This window comes from Coenobita brevimanus, chromosome 107, assembly GCF_032717465.1.
Source record: "Coenobita brevimanus isolate Jiangsu-jjx chromosome 107, ASM3271746v2, whole genome shotgun sequence".
Taxonomy (NCBI): domain Eukaryota; kingdom Metazoa; phylum Arthropoda; class Malacostraca; order Decapoda; family Coenobitidae; genus Coenobita; species Coenobita brevimanus.
Window position 1 is genome coordinate 19,075,417 of NC_137060.1, and position 16,564 is coordinate 19,091,980.

The 16,564-nt window shown below is 42.7% G+C and overlaps 1 protein-coding gene across 1 annotated transcript in view; it reads right to left on the bottom strand.

The window, feature by feature from the left end:
* The window catches only part of HERC2 (E3 ubiquitin-protein ligase HERC2), a 433,977-nt gene that overhangs the window by 60,496 nt on the left and 356,917 nt on the right, over window positions 1–16,564 (bottom strand). The gene's annotated exons all lie outside the window — the stretch shown is intronic.

Here is a 16,564-nt window from a genome sequence, read left to right on the forward strand (position 1 = left end):
GGATCTGTCTGGCTTGGACTTGCTCTTGGACTTGGATGTATCTGCCTGCAACTATTCAGCTACACTTCTATGCATTTCCAGTGTCTAAAACAATAATCCATATCATTTTAAGTGTTTATTTAATGATTATGTACATATTTCTCATGTTTTCAATGGTCCCTCCCAATAGTCTGAAAAAAAAAACAATAGTCCTAAAGACCCTCAGTCCCCTGCCATTCGGGTTAGTGGACTTTTACCATACACACACACACACACATATATAAATAAATATTAATAAATATATATACATATATGGAGCCTCTGTGGTACAGTGGTAAAGTGCGCGTGTTCGTACACGGGTAAACCAGGGTTCGGGCCCCGCCAGGGTAATAAACTTTGGGAGTGTTCACCCGGCCACGTACTGCACTGGCGGACACAAGGGGTGTATCGGTACACGGCTAGCACTAAATATCGTGCCACCACTAGCACCAATAAAATGTATCGTCGCACTGCTGGCCACCAATGTATCGGTACATGGCTAGCACTAAATATCGTGCCACCGCTAGCACCAATAAAATAATGTAGCCGTTATGGAGCAGTTGACTACATATTAAGTGTTCTGCTGTTTAGTATAACTAGACCACCGTGTTGGATCGACGACACTGTCTGTAGTACATGTCAGCTACTCGCCGTCACTGCGCGACACTTCCCACCAAAGGTCCTCTGCCACGAGAAGGTGGAAGCTGGTCTGTTATTAAGTGGTAGCGTAAGGTGACAGAAATGAGCAGATTAAATCTCTCTTTATTGGGTACAGAATAATATAACTGCGACCCGAGAGATATGTAGGAGCGACACCACCTCCCTTTAAAACTGTAAAACGGCCTCTGACGCTATACACTCACCGAGCCGACTTGGGCACGGTGCTGAGGTCAGCTAAAAAGTGAGGTGCCGAGCATTACATATACTCTGGGCTTATGCAAAAAGTAGAGATAAATGACAACTCTACTAGCACATTATACACCTCTATAAAATGGTATTAAGTACATTCACATATACCAGCATAATAAATGGTTCCCCAGGACTTTACACTTACGCACTATTCAGATATCTTTTCACTTCTCCTAACCTTCATTTTATAATTGAAACAGGGTGGCACTTATGGTCTGCCATCCACCTTCTTCCTATACCACAGCTAACAGCGAAATGATATTTGGTTGTTCTTCATTCACACTTCATTACACACTGTTAATTATGACTAAACAGCTTAAAAATTATTATGTAAAATGTGTGATACTACAACTTCATATGGAAAAAGATGTTGACACCAGAACATCGCTCGGCCACACCATTGACGTCCTCGTCGACATTGTTGTCCTAACTACCGTGTAGCCTAACCAGAGTGTAGGGTAGCTAACTATTCAGGAACATCCACTTGCAATCCTCGAGTACGGACACGTGGTATCAGTGGGTTCCTTAATTGGCGCCTTAAATAGTAGCCTAAACCACAAACACAGGACAAGACCACAATAAGTAGAAGACCAACGCCAGGACCAAAATAGGAAGGAGAAAGGTATGAAGGAAGATAGGACAGTACATAAGGTTCTAAATCAGTCCTGTTCAGGTGGGAGAGGAAGGTAAGCTCCTTTAATACATGAGACAGCCTGTTCACATTCAAGGAAGTAACATTGAATGAAGGTAAAAAGGGTCGTAACTGGGATGAGAAGTTCACTGTCAAAGCTAGATGATGCTTGCTAGGCAGAACTGCTATCTCTTTACTGTGTAACTCACAAAAATCAGGTGCAATATAGTACCCCTTTACTGTAAGGAATTGATTCTGTGAGGCACAAATCACAGTTACATCCTCTGTCTCAGGAAAGTAAAAGTACTGTTTCGCATGAATATGAACATGGAAAACTGACTTCAACTGAATGGGTTGGAAGGTGCAACGTTGCGGAGCAGAGGAAGTATTTGTGTCCAACAAGGCCCTTTTACACTCCTCTACCTTTAATGGTACGAAGACAAAATGGAAAGCAGGACATACATGGAGATCAAGAAATGAGGCCTTACACTTCTCAAATCCACAGTCGTTTCTGCTACATATTTCTTGTCATCTGAGACAACTAGCACCTCTGGACCCTCTTCAATAACAACAAGTGTATTATTAGCAGTAGCAAAAGGGAAGGAAATGAACCGCCATGCCTGGTATGTTACAGCATTCCTCACAGGTACCAATATCAGGATGCCTTCATGGGTCAACTGGGCCTCTAACAATGGGTAATAATATTCCAGTTGACTCAGATCAAAGAGTGGCATAAGTCCATGCTTCCACATAGCTATATCAAGTGCATTTGTTAGTATATTAGTAGGCAACAATAAAGCATTAACGCTGTTCAAACTTGCATCGATTAAGCCGTCCACCATATTGGCTGCATGCTTCTCCAAAGCAGTGGTTGACTCGTCGAGAGCATGTAAGTACTCAGCGAATAACACCAAGTTGGCTAGGGTTGGGAGGTTAATTTGGATGTTGTTCACAAGCTCTACTAGATGGTTGGTAGTCCTAATTATCTCGTTAGCTTTGTTAGTGAACTCATCTAACTGTTTATACACATGCATGATTAATCTATTATTGGCTTTAGCGGTCAGTGTCAAGTCATGCATCTGTCTACCCAATTGCACTACATCCTTATCTAATGCCGTACCAAAGAGTTAGAAAATCCACAAGTCCTCTCTTAGTACGTGCATGGACATGCTTGGAAAGATCAGAGTGTACGTTAGGTAAAGCTACTGTACATGCAAGTTAGTGAGCCTGTCGGTGAGCCTGTCTATATGCCTAGTCTCAAGCTCAACAAAGCTTCAGTGTCAGAGTTCATCAATCGTGGGTTTCAATTACTGTAAACATCTTTCCCACTTCCAATAGTTGCTGTCTGAGATTCGACAAGCCTTTGGAGACCTCCTTGACAATATCTGGTGTTTGGAGATAGCCTTCCATTGGATAGTAGACGCATACTGCATCTTCCACTACCACGACTTCTCCAAGTGGGCTCTTCAGTGCTCCTGGCATTAACGCAGTCATGTCCATGTCCGATGTCTTTCCATAGGTCCACCCCAAGCAACGCACGAGGAGTTTGAGCCACAGCGACATTTTTTTTCTGCAAGAGTAGATACTCCCTTAATCACTCTTGTTGTGGGATCGTAGCTTGCTGCGATACTCTTGGTTAGGGACAGGTACGGATGACGACATAGACTGCGACGATGACAGAGGGCACAACACATCAGACGATAGGCCTAGCTCTTGACTTACTAGTTTGATCCTATCAGTATGTACTGCCTCCTGAGTTCCATTAGCTTCATCCTTTATTCTATAAGTATTTCCATGTACTCATTCCACAACGGTATATGGTCCGCGGAACTTAGGTCTGAGCTTGGAAATTCTCTCAGGGTTGTGGATTATGACCTTCTGGCCTGCCTGTAACGTCTTTCTTGACTACCTTTGTGTTGTTTCGCCATCATCTCCGCTCTTGAGGCTTTTAATCTTTTCCATACTTCACTGTGTATACGTTGGAATTTCAACAACTGTACCTTTGCGTAGTCTTCTTCGTTGTATACTGGAGTAGGAGATCCAGCCAACAAATCGTAGGGTAACACTTTCTCTTCTCCATAAAGGATATAATGAGGAGACTTCCCAGTTGATGAATTTTCTGAGGAGTTGATGGTCGCCGCTAGTGTGGTAACCAGTCTTCCCAGTTATCCTCCTGATTTGAGGTTATTACTGGTCTCAAGACTTCCAGTATCTTCCTGTTTGTTCTCTCCACCAGGCCATGGCTCTTAGGACTGTAAGGCATTACAAAAACTTGCTTTACTCCATACATACGACAGATTTCTTGTAACACCTGGTTACGAAATTCACTACCACTATCGCTGAGCAATACCTTAGGTGTAGAGTATGGACATATCACTGAAGTCACAAAAGCGTGCGCCACCTCCTCTGAAGTTTTCGTCTGTAAAGGTGCTAAAACAGTGAATCGTGAGAAATGGTCCACTGCCACCAGTACATAACTTGAACCTTGACGACTTCTCGGCAACGCTAAGAGATCAATGGAGACTGTATCCCAGGGTTTTTTTCCGGTAGAGGATACTCTAAGATGGGAGTCGGAAGTCCCGTCGTTCCTCGTATTTCCGCGCATTTGACACATTGACTGACGTGGGCTTCTATGTCCTTCCTCATGGTCGGCCAATAGTATTTCTTTCTTGCCTCACATATGCATCTATCGCGCCCGGGATGACCCGCTTAAGGTACGTCATGAACTAACTGTAGCACGGCTTGCTGTAAGGTAGCAGGAACAACCAACTGATAAGCAGTGTCCTTCCCTGGGGGTTGCTTATACAAAAGACCCTGTTGAAGATGGAAGCGAGTCATTGGTACTGGGAGTTCAGGAAGACAAGTCTCGTCGCCAGACTCCAAGGCATAGATGACTTGAGACCACATCGCATCATTACGTTGTTCCGCTTTTACCGTGTCTGAGGAATACTCAGCAAGAGCAACATCCTTGGCTATGGTAGCAGCAATGTTTCTACTCAACGCGTCGGCTACAACATTTTGACGGCCTGGTAAATATCTGACCTCTGGATCAAACTCCATAACCTTGCCAAACCAACACGCAACCTTACCGTGCAAGTTTTTTCCTTTAAACAAGTCGCGTATGGGTGCATGGTCAGTTAAAACAATTATCCGGTAGCCAAAGATAATATCCCGGAAATGTCCTAACGCCCACACGACTGCTAATGTCTCCAAATGTGTCGTCGAATAGTTCTTCTCTGGGGGTCTTAATGCCCTACTAGCATACGCTATGGTATGTGTCTTACCTTGCTCATCCTTCTGCTGTAACACCGCTCCCAGACCCAGACCTGAGGCGTCCGTGCACAGATAGAAAGGTTGAGTCTAATCAGGAAACGCTAATACGGGTGCTTCTGACATGGCTTGTTTGAGCTCGTTGAAGCTTTTCTCTTCCGAGGGTCCCCATTTCCATGCAGCGTCCTTCTTAAGTAGCGTTGTTAAAGGTGATGCTATGATGGCATACCTGTGGACAAAACTCCTATAAAAGCCAGTGAGGCCTAGGAACGATCTTATCTGATCCTTGTTTTGTGGTGTAGGAAGATAGGTCATCTAGATACGCTAAGACGTCTTGCCCTAACATCTCGCCAAACAATTGGTTTATCATCCGCTGAAATGTTAAAGGAGCATTACTCAGTCCAAAAGGCATCCGGAGAAATTCAAAGTGCCCACGGTGAGTGCTAAAAGCAGTAATGGGACGCGACTCTTCGGTCAGCTCCACCTGCCAATACCCTGACGCTAGATCCAGACAAGTAAACACAGTATTTCCCTTACCTAATGGTTGAAGTAAGTCTCGCAGATGCGGAATCGGGTAACGATCCGGTACTGTTTGTTCACTTGCCGAAAATCCACAACAGGTCTCACACCACCGTCCTTCTTAGGCACTAGAAAGAGTGGTGCTCCAAGGCGAGGAGGAAGGCTGGATAACGTCAACACGAAGCATCCTTTCAACTTCCTCATCCACTGCTTCCCTTTGGCTGTGCGGTAGACGGTATGCGGGCACATAAACTGGATTTGTACCAGGGCACAAACCAATATGATGCTTCACCCTATCCGTCCTACCAAGCGCTTCTCCTGGAAGTGCTACTACGTCAGAATATTCTCTAAGGAGAGCTAGGAGTCGTGTATGGTCTACATTATCCGTGACCTTCACATATTGCTCCAGCTGTTTTTCCTTAGCCAGACGTACGGGTTCCGACTGAGTCGTTGCTTGAGATGTAACTACAGGAGAGATCACCGGCACGTCGTCGACTTCCTTGGGGGCACCATAGCACATCAAGTCGCCTAAATAACAACCATCTCTGAGCTTAACTGCGCCACCACTCATATTTGCGATGAAGAGGGGCGTCTTCTGGTCTTGGCCAACGCTAGTCAGAGTCGATTCCAGCGACAATGCCTTATGTTTTACAGTCTCAGGTAAGCATGCTACATCAGTTCCCACCGACACGTCAGGTACTCGGACAGGAATTTTACAGACAGTTCGACTGGGTAAGTGGTGATTACCACTCACTATAGCCCTGACTTTCTTCCAGTCCATACCCTCCGCTTCGTGTGCATCCGGGGACTCCCTTGACGCTTCACTTGTCGGGGTCACAACTGGTTGGACGGCTCCTGATTGGATGCCAGTTCCAGTTCGTGTTGCTGAGGGATTAAGGCCTTTTCCCATTAAAGGAAATGGAATGTCTTCATACTCCTCCATGGTCTCAAAGCCTAACAGCCCATCAGCTGGCAGAGGGAAATCCTCAACCACATAAAACGTAGCACGTAACACAGGAGATCGTTTATCTGCCCTCAGTGTCAACGGCACCTGGCTTACAATCTTCATTCTACTCCCTGTCACACCTGTCAACATTACATCAGGTGGTGATAATGTCCAGTTTGTTAGAGGCATTTCACTTTTAAGTCTTTCCAACGCTTTACTAGAAATAATGTTTGTACATGACCCTGTATCTACGATCAGGGACAGTTGGCCTTTCCCTATGATCCAAGGAATAGATAATAAGTCCACCTTAGTAATAGCTGCCACACACGCATCGGTGGATTGGACTATTTTAATTACTTTTGCGCGCAGCCCTGAGCTTCCCCCGAACTAGCTGGGTTCCCTAGTTTCTTCCTCTTTTCAATGACAAAGGGGCAACAGTCCGTTTCATGAGGACAAAGTCCATGTATGACACACCATCTTTTCACCTCTGGCTTAACAGCCTCGGTCCTTTGCTGTGGAGAACTAGTAGCTGTATCTCTCCAGCCCGAAGTTTGCAAGGCTTTGCTAGCTTCTGCATAGCATATGCCTGCCTTAGCCAAAGCCTGACTTTCAGTACAGTTAGGATGCTGCTGTACTATATCAGTAGCCAGATTAGGTACGGGTATCTGCCACAAAGGAGGAGGGTTAGTCTGACTTTGCACGCCCATATTGTTAGTCATGCCCCAGGTATTTGGACAAGGGCCCTGGATTTGCATGCCAATATTAGTATTCATGCCCCATTGATTAGGATTCTGGGTTTGCATGCCAATATTAGTATTCAAGCCCCATTGATTAGGATTCTGGGTTTGCATGTCAATATTAGTATTCATGCCCCATTGATTAGAATTCTGGGTTCGCATGCCAATACCATCTGTGTTTATACCCCATGCATTTGAAGAAGGAACAGAAAATAAATTCTGTCCAAAACCTTGTGGTGTACTAAAAACATCTGAAGTATACACAGGTATGTGAGTGGTTGTAGTACTATCACTAATGACTGGATTTTGCATATCCTGAGTGACCAAAGGTACTGTTGTTGTCTCAACTTCCACAGTCTCCTCACTAGGATTACCCTCTAGCAAGACTAGTGGCCATTTTGGATCTAACTGATTGCTCTGGGACTGTTGAATAAGTATGACCAGAACGCAAATGCAAAACGTTCAAATCCTCATCCTGTCCTTCAGAAATATCCTCATCACCTTGATCCTCAATATGTCCTTCACTCATTTAATATGTCTGAGCACTTTTATTTGATGTATCAACCCACTCATAAAATTCTGAGTCTAGTGGGGTTAATCTCTATTTCCCTAATTCTACGTCCCCACTTTTCACTGTATCCATCCAACCTTGCCAGTAATATTCCCCTCCCAGTTACAGGAAGATAAACTGACATAAAAAAGGATAGTTATGGTAAGTGACAGAGAATGGAACACATATAAAATACACAGAAAGTATATTTATTTCAAGGGAATTCTGAGAAACCTTTATTTCCACTCATCAACTAACTAACGTGTGTTGATTCAAGTGTGTGTGTGTGTGTGGATTAATGCATGGACACTACCTAGATATGAAAGTCCAGGATGATGTTCCACATTCCACGTTCCACACTCCACCAGACTCCTCCAACCATACACGACAGTCCGCTCGCTGTGGGAGTTAGCAAGCAAGTGGTTCGCCCTGCATCACGCCAGGCCCGCCGCTTTCGGTCTCCCTCGGCTCGCCTCGGCCATAGTTGCTAGAAGTCGCTAGTTGACCCACTCCTCACTGCACTGGCTTGAACTCTCCTTATCTCGCCTCTCGCACACGAGAGCGAGATTCTTGCCAGTTTGCGCTTGAAGATGGAGATATCTCGCACACCACAGAGCGAGATAACTGCCAGTTTGTGCTTAAGATAGGAATCTCGCACTGGCAGAATAATGGGAGGAATTAATATGCACCACTCCAGTTTATCTGCTCCACTTAACTCACTGGTAATTAGTCCCCTTACAACAGTAGAGTAAGATTTTCTGTTTCACCTTCAGGAACAAGCGATTGCAAGGGTTACTGGTTCACAGCATAAAGCCCTTTAGCACGTATCGTATCCCAGCACTGAGCACCAATTTAATGTATCGGTACACGGCTAGCGCTAAATATCGTGCCACCGCTAGCATCAATAAAATGTATCGTCGCACTGCTGGCCACCAATGTATCGGTACATGGCTAGCACTAAATATCGTGCCACCGCTAGCACCAATAAAATAATATAGCCGTTATGGAGCAGTTGACTACATATTAAGTGTTCTGCTGTTTAGTATAACTAGACCACCGTGTTGGATCGACGACACTGTCTGTAGTACACGTCAGCTACTCGCCGTCACTGCCCGACACTTCCCACCAAAGGTCCTCTGCCACGAGAAGGTGGAAGCTGGTCTGTTATTAAGTGGTAGCGTAAGGTGACAGAAATAAGCAGCTTAAATCTCTCTTTATTGGGTACAGAATAATATAACTGCAACCCGAGAGATATGTAGGAGCGACACCACCTCCCTTTAAAACTGTAAAACGGCCTCTGACGCTATACACTCACCGAGCCGACTTGGGCACGGTGCTGAGGTCAGCTAAAAAGTGAGGTGCCGAGCATTACATATACTCTGGGCTTATGCAAAAAGTAGAGATAAATGACAACTCTACTAGCACATTATACACCTCTATAAAATGGTATTAAGCACATTCACATATACCAACATAAAAAATGGTTCCCCAGGACTTTACACTTACGCACTATTCAGATATCTTTTCACTTCTCCTAACCTTCATTTTATAATTGAAACAGGGTGGCACTTATGGTCTGCCATCCACCTTCTTCCTATACCACAGCTAACAGCGAAATGATATTTGGTTGTTCATCATTCACACTTCATTACACACTGTTAATTATGACTAAACAGCTTTAAAAATTATTATGTAAAATGTGTGATACTACAACTTCATATGGAAAGAGATGTTGACACCAGAACAGGGGTGCTGTGGTTGAACCAGCGTTGCTTATTATAAAGTATGCTTGCACCCAGTCGGATTGTGGGGGCCGATTACACTTGGGTCACAGACTAGGCTACACACACATCCAAAGCCACTCCAACACTACAATTACACTTACAAGCACTTCTCACCCTACTTACAATGTCTACTAGACAGCCTAAGCCACTTGGAAGAGATACACTGGCTATATCATCCAGACTTCGGTCGGGATAGGCCGGTCCTGCAGTGGATACTCAAACGGCTGATGATGATGATGATGATGATATACATATATATATATATATATATATATATATATATATATATATATACAGTAAAGCCTCCATATAACGGACTTCAGTAGACCGGAATTCGCTTTTATCGGACTCGAGGAGCTACCAGACTAAATTCCTATATGTCAGAAAAAGTCCAATAAAGCCAGAAGCAGTCCGGACTGCCTGACTACTTCAGCTGTGTTCACCTCAATAAGGTAAATACATGTTTATCAGTGTACTGTACAGTATTATTATATATATTATACCATTTGATTAATGTAGTGAAGTTATAACACAGTACAGTACCACAATGGTAGTCAAAACAGTTTAAAAAACTACAACAAAAACTACACAGAGCACAGAAAACACCGACTGGGCCGACGGCGGTGGACTCATCACCCTGGTACACAAATCCATCAACTTTGCAGATACCAGTGCACATACAAAGTCATTTCTCCCCCCACATGACGCCACAACAGATATACGAACGAACAGCCGGAGAGAGAGGACGTCCCAGGCATCGCTCCTGACCTTGAGTAGTTTCAGGAATTTTGTCTGTCCTGCCTCCTAGGGTCTTTCTTTAAATTTAAAATAATGAAAGTTGGTAGACTACCAAAAATGTAAAGATTTGTTGGCAATAGTATACATGAATGGTATCTGCAAAGTTGATGGATTTGTGTACCAGGGTGATGAGTCCACCGCCGTCGGCCCAGTCGGTGTTTTCTGTGCTCTGTGTAGTTTTTGTTGTAGTTTTTTAAACTGTTTTGACTACCATTGTGGCTTATTGGTAACAGCTGTTTAGGTACTTGATCGGTACGTTAAAGATGGCCGAAAATGTAAACAATGAGGGAATGGAATTTCAAGGATTTGATGCTAATACTAATGTCATGGACCTGGTGAAAACATTAATTATGAGGATTAGTGAACTCGAAAAAAAAGTAGAGAATCTAGTGATAAAGGATGTGTCAGGAAATACGGAAACCACCATACAGAGTCTAATCCAGTCCAACGAAACAGCCAATGAAGAGATTAAGAATTTGAAGCGGGAAAATGTTGAACTGAGGAGGAAACTTGAAGAGAGTACTAATAAAACGGAGAAGGTGAGTAATGTACTAGAAGAACACAAGGCAAAGTGGGCACACGTAGAGGAAGAACAGAAAGAAGTGGTCAGCTTAAGAGAGATCATCCAGGAAGAAAGGGAAATGAACAAGAAAGAAATGGAAGAAAATGTAGTGAAAATACTGAAGAAAAAAAGAGAAAATAGTGAGAGAAACTGTAGAAAGGAACAGATGTGTGATAGTATTTGGAAACAGGGAAGAGGAAGAAAAGGTTAGGTTCGCAAGACTCGAGAGAGACACGAACATGGTGAGAGGAATATTAGGCAAGATTGACCCAAGGAAACAAGTGGGTAAAAGAAATTGAGGAAGTAAGGAGGATAGGGCCTTATAAGAAAGGGGAAACAAGACCAATGAGAGTCAAGTTTACATCAGAAAGTGTAATAAATGAGATACTTAAAGTGACCTGGAAATTAAGCAAAGAGGCGGGGATGGAAAATATTATAATAAGAAAAGATCTGAATGAAGAAGAAAGAGAAGCTTTAAAATCATTAAAAGAAGAAGTAAAGGAAAAAAATGATAAGAGGACAGAGGAAGAACGTATACTTTTTTTTTGGAGAGTATTGGATATGAAAGTAAGGAAATGGTATTTAAGGAAATAGAAGTGAAGGAAATTAGGGGGGATGGTTGTGAAAGATCAGAAGTTGAGGAAGTGGTACGGACAGAGAGTAGGAGAGAAGAGGGTATTTATAATGTCAAAAATAATTTGAAGGTGATATATACTAATGTTGATGGTTTCATATCGACAAGGATCGAAATTAATGATTTCTTGAGAGAACATGAACCTGATGTCATGTGCTTTGTAGAGACCAAATTAAGAGAAGATATTGATGTTCATTTGGGAGATGGTAAATACAAACTGTGGAGAAAAGACAGAAAAGAAAAAAAGGGAGGAGGAGTGATGATAGCAGTGAAGAACAACATAAATGTAGATACTGTGGAAATGGGAGAAGGCAGGGCTGAAGTGATATATATGAAATTAGAAACTGGAGAGAATGTTAAGAGAGATATGGCGGTAGTGTATGTTCCCCCAAGGACGAGAGCATGGAAGGATGACGAATACCATAAGATGTTGTCAGATAAGGCTAGCTATTTGCAAAAAATAATTGAGAAAAGCAATAATATAATTTTGGTGGGTGACTTTAATTGTAAAGAGGTGAACTGGGAGGAATGGTACTCGGGAGGCGGCGAGGATTCGTGGGGTACTATGATATTAAATATAATAATGAATAATGTGATGACGCAGTGGGTCAAAGAAGAGACACGGTTTCGAGGTGAGGACACACCAGCAAGGTTAGATTTACTGTTCACCAAAGAACCTGATGTAATAGAATCATTGGAATATCTCTGTCCTTTGGGAAAAAGTGATCACGTGGTCATTGAGTTCCAGATGTTAATAGGAAACGCGAGCCAAAGAGACGAGCTTCATAGACAGGAAGATACAACTTTGGCAAAGCAAATTTTACAGGACTGAGAAACTTTTTTGAAAATGCGGATTGAGAAAATTCAGAGAAACAAGAGAGATACAGAGGAAGTGGGATATCTTCTAGACCTCTATAATTTGGGAGTGGAAAAATTTGTACCAAGAGTAAGAGGGAAAGAAAACAGGAAAAAGGAGTGGTTTAATAGAAGGTGTACGATAGCCAAAAAAGAGAGAGATAAGGCGTGGAACAATTGGAGAAAGAGAGGTAACGACAGAACAAAGGAAGAATATAAAAGAACAAGAAACGAATACACAAGAATACGTAGGGAAGAAGAAAGGAATTTTGAAAAAGGTATAATTGACAAATGCAAGGATGAACCCAAACTGTTTTATAGATTTGTTAATGGCAAACTGAAACAAAAGGAAGGAATCACCAAGCTGAAAGTAGATGGAGAGGTCTTTAATGATGCGGCAATGCAAGCAGAAATATTGAACAAACGTTTCCAGTCAGTTTTCACTAAAGAAAAGGAGCTTGTGGAAGGGGAGGGAGTGATTAGAAATGTTCCGGTGATGAAAGATATAAAAGTGGAGGTGCAGGAAGTGTATAAATTACTGGAAACTCAAGATGTAAGGAAAGCCCCAGGACCTGATGGAATTTCTAATTGGGTACTGAAGGAATGCAGAGAACAACTGGCGGATAAAATTCACAGCTTAATTGTATGCTCACTGGAAGAGGGGAAAGTGCCAAAAGAATGGAAGAGGGCAAATGTGGTACCAATTTACAAGGGAGGAAACAGGGAAGAACCCCTGAATTATAGACCAGTGTCTCTAACCAGCATGGTCGCAAAATTGTGTGAGAGAATCCTGAAAGACAGATGGATAAAATATCTGGAAGAGATGAATATTTTGGCTGAATGTCAGTTTGGATTCAGAAGTGGAAGGTCATGTGTTTCAAACTTGTTGAGCTTTTACTCAAGAGCGATTGATGTGGTACAGGAGAGAGATGGTTGGGTGGATTGTGTGTACTTAGACTTAGAGAAGGCCTTTTGACAAGGTACCTCATAAGAGACTAATGTGGAAACTAGAATATATAGGAGGACTAAAGGGGAAACTTCTGGAATGGATGAGAGACTTTTTGAGAGACAGACAAATGAGGACAGTAATAAAGGAAAAGATGTCTGGATGGAGGGAAGTAACAAGTGGAGTCCTCAAGGCTCAGTATTGGGCGCCAGTAATGTTCCTGATTTATGTAAATGATATGGTAGATGGAGTGAACAGTTATGCGAGTCTGTTTGCTGATGATGTAAAGATCTTGAGGAAGATAGAGGTTGAGGAGGATTGTAAAATACTGCAGGAGGATTTGGATAGGGATACACAATTGGAGCCGGACGTGGGAAATGAAATTTAATGTAAAGAAATGTAAAATATTGGAAATGGGTAAAAGTACCAGGAGACCATCACTGAATTATTTTTGGGTAATGAATTAATCACAAAAAGGAGAGAAGAGAAAGATTTGGGAGTGCTGGTCCAAGATAGTTTGTCACCAGAAAAGCACATTAACAAGATAGTTGGAGAGACTTATAAGCTCTTGACTAACATAAGAGTAGCATTTCATTATATGGATGAGGAAATGATGAAAAAATTGATAGTGGCCATGATCCGCCCCAGGTTAGAATATGCAGCGGTAGTGTGGTCCCCACACAAAAAGAAAGATATAAACAAGATTGAGAGAATACAAAGAACAGCAACCAAGATGGTCCCCAGTCTGACAGACCTGTCATACAGAGAGAGGCTGGAAAAACTGGATTTGCCTTCGTTAGAGGAAAGGAGAAAGAGGGGAGACATGATTGCGGTGTTCAGGACCATGGTGGGAGTAGATAAAATTGACAAAGAAGATCTGTTTGTATGGGATAAGAGAGCAACAAGAGGACATGGAATGAAATTGAAAAAGTCAAGCTGCTTGAAGGATATCAAGAAATATAGCTTTCCTTACAGAAGTATAGACTTATGGAATAGCCTGGACAAAGAGATCGTCCAGTCTAAAAACTTAAACGAGTTTAAAGTTAAATTCGACTTATTGAGAAACAGCGACGGAAACCCACGAGCATAGTACATTCCGTGTATATCACAATTAGGTATATTCTTAAATATTTGGAACGACTTAGACAAAGAGGTGGTGCATGAGAAAAACATTCATGTGTGTAAAGGTAGACTTGATAAATGTGGATATGGAGACAGGACAACACGAGCATTGCTCAATTCCTGTATACTACAAATAGGTAAATACAAATAGGTAAATACAAGCAATTAAAATACGCACTGGTAACAAATCACACATAATAATCGCTAACACATGCATTCCCCCTCAATCATCCCCCACAGTACCACACAATTACTCTCCACAGATACAACTCATCACTAACATACCCAACATCATCCTGGGTGGTGATTTCAACGCCAAGTCATCGGCCTGGCATGTCAACAACCCTGACACAGACAGAGGGCTGGTACTACAATCCCAGACAGATCATCTCTTCATAATAAACAGTCTAGACCAACATACCCATATCCCACACCAAGCCCTCTTCCTCCCATCATCTCCAGACATCACCTTCTGCTCCCCAAACCTCGCCCCCACTACATCATGGAGAGTGGTCAAAACCATAGGTTCTGATCACCTCCCAATCATCATCACCACCAAAACCAGAATCACCCCAGCTGGCCACAAACACACATACACTAATTATAAGAGAGCCAATTGGGAGGCCTTTGTATCTGAAACAGAACAACATTTCGAAACACTGAACAGTACACCCATCACAAACATCAACACTGCTGTGCACACTTTCAATACAATCATACAAAATGCAGACAAAAGACACAGCCCTAGAGGCAACAGAAAGAGACACAATCCCAACTTCACACCAGAAATTCAAGGCCTCATCAGACAGCGGGACACACTGCGACACTCCCCAACACCCCATACACAAAACACCATACAACAAATACAAGAACTCAACACTCAGATAAACAATAAAATATCAGAACAGCAAACACTAAACTGGAAAAATTACCTCCAAACACTTGACCACAAAACAAACATTAGCAAACTCTACAAAACACTAAACAGCATCACACTTTCCAATAGCAACACCACACAATCACACGCTGCCATCACAACAACAGACACCATATTCTCAAACAAACAACAAGCAAACACTCTCATCAATCACTTTTCACAAGTCAGCCATCTAAACCCCCATCCCGAAGACCAACGTATCATCCAACGTAAGAGACACTTCCCCACAGACCCAGACTATGCACCTTTCACTTACAACCAGACGAAGCACATCATTAACAACCTCAAGCACTCATCTGTCTGTGGACCAGACAACATAAGCAACATTCACCTTAAACATCTAGGACCACAAGGCATACAAGCAATCACCAACATATCAAACTACAGCTGCCCACACAACATAATATCCAACATCTGGAAGCACGGCAATATCATCACCATCCCTAAACCCAACAAAGACCCCAGGTTACCCTCCTCACATCGCCCCATCACACTCCTCTGCACCCCCTCTAAAGTCACTGAACAACTGGTACTACAACTAGTCACACCTCACATTCCCCTAGCCCAGTCACAACACGGCTTTAGGCCACTACACTCCACAAACACCCTTCTTACAGACCTTACACAGAGAGTTTTCGATGGCATGAATTCAGCTAGGCCACCACACAAAACACTCCTAGTCACACTAGACATTAGCAAAGCTTTTGATGCCATCCCCTGCCAAAACCTCACAAACAAAATACTCAACCCAAACATGCACAATAACACAAAAAGATGGCTGGCAGACTACTTAGCAGGAAGATGTGCGCAAGTAATATTTGCCGGTCAGTCTTCTTACATCAGAAACTTCACAAACGGCGTCCCCCAAGGATCTGTTTTGTCCCCTACACTCTTTAACCTATACTTGCACGACATACCCACACCCCACACACCACAGATACACATAGCTTCCTATGCAGATGATATAACACTTACATGTACGCACCAAAATGCAAACACAGCTGCATACATCATTCAACCTTACCTCAACACACTACACGAATGGTTCATCACAAACAGGCTCAAAATAGCCCCAGCCAAATCTACAGTGACTCTTCTCACAAACTGGACAGCAGAACACAGTCACATCCCACACCTCACCATAAACAACACTCCCCTACCACACACAAACACACCCAAAATTCTTGGTGTAACATACAATACACCAATGTCATTTAAGCAACACATCACAAACATTAAAAATAAAATAACACCAAGACTCAATGCTTTGAGGTCACTTGCCCATACAACATTCGGACACAACAAAGAAATCACCACCACAGTATACAAACAATACATACATTCAG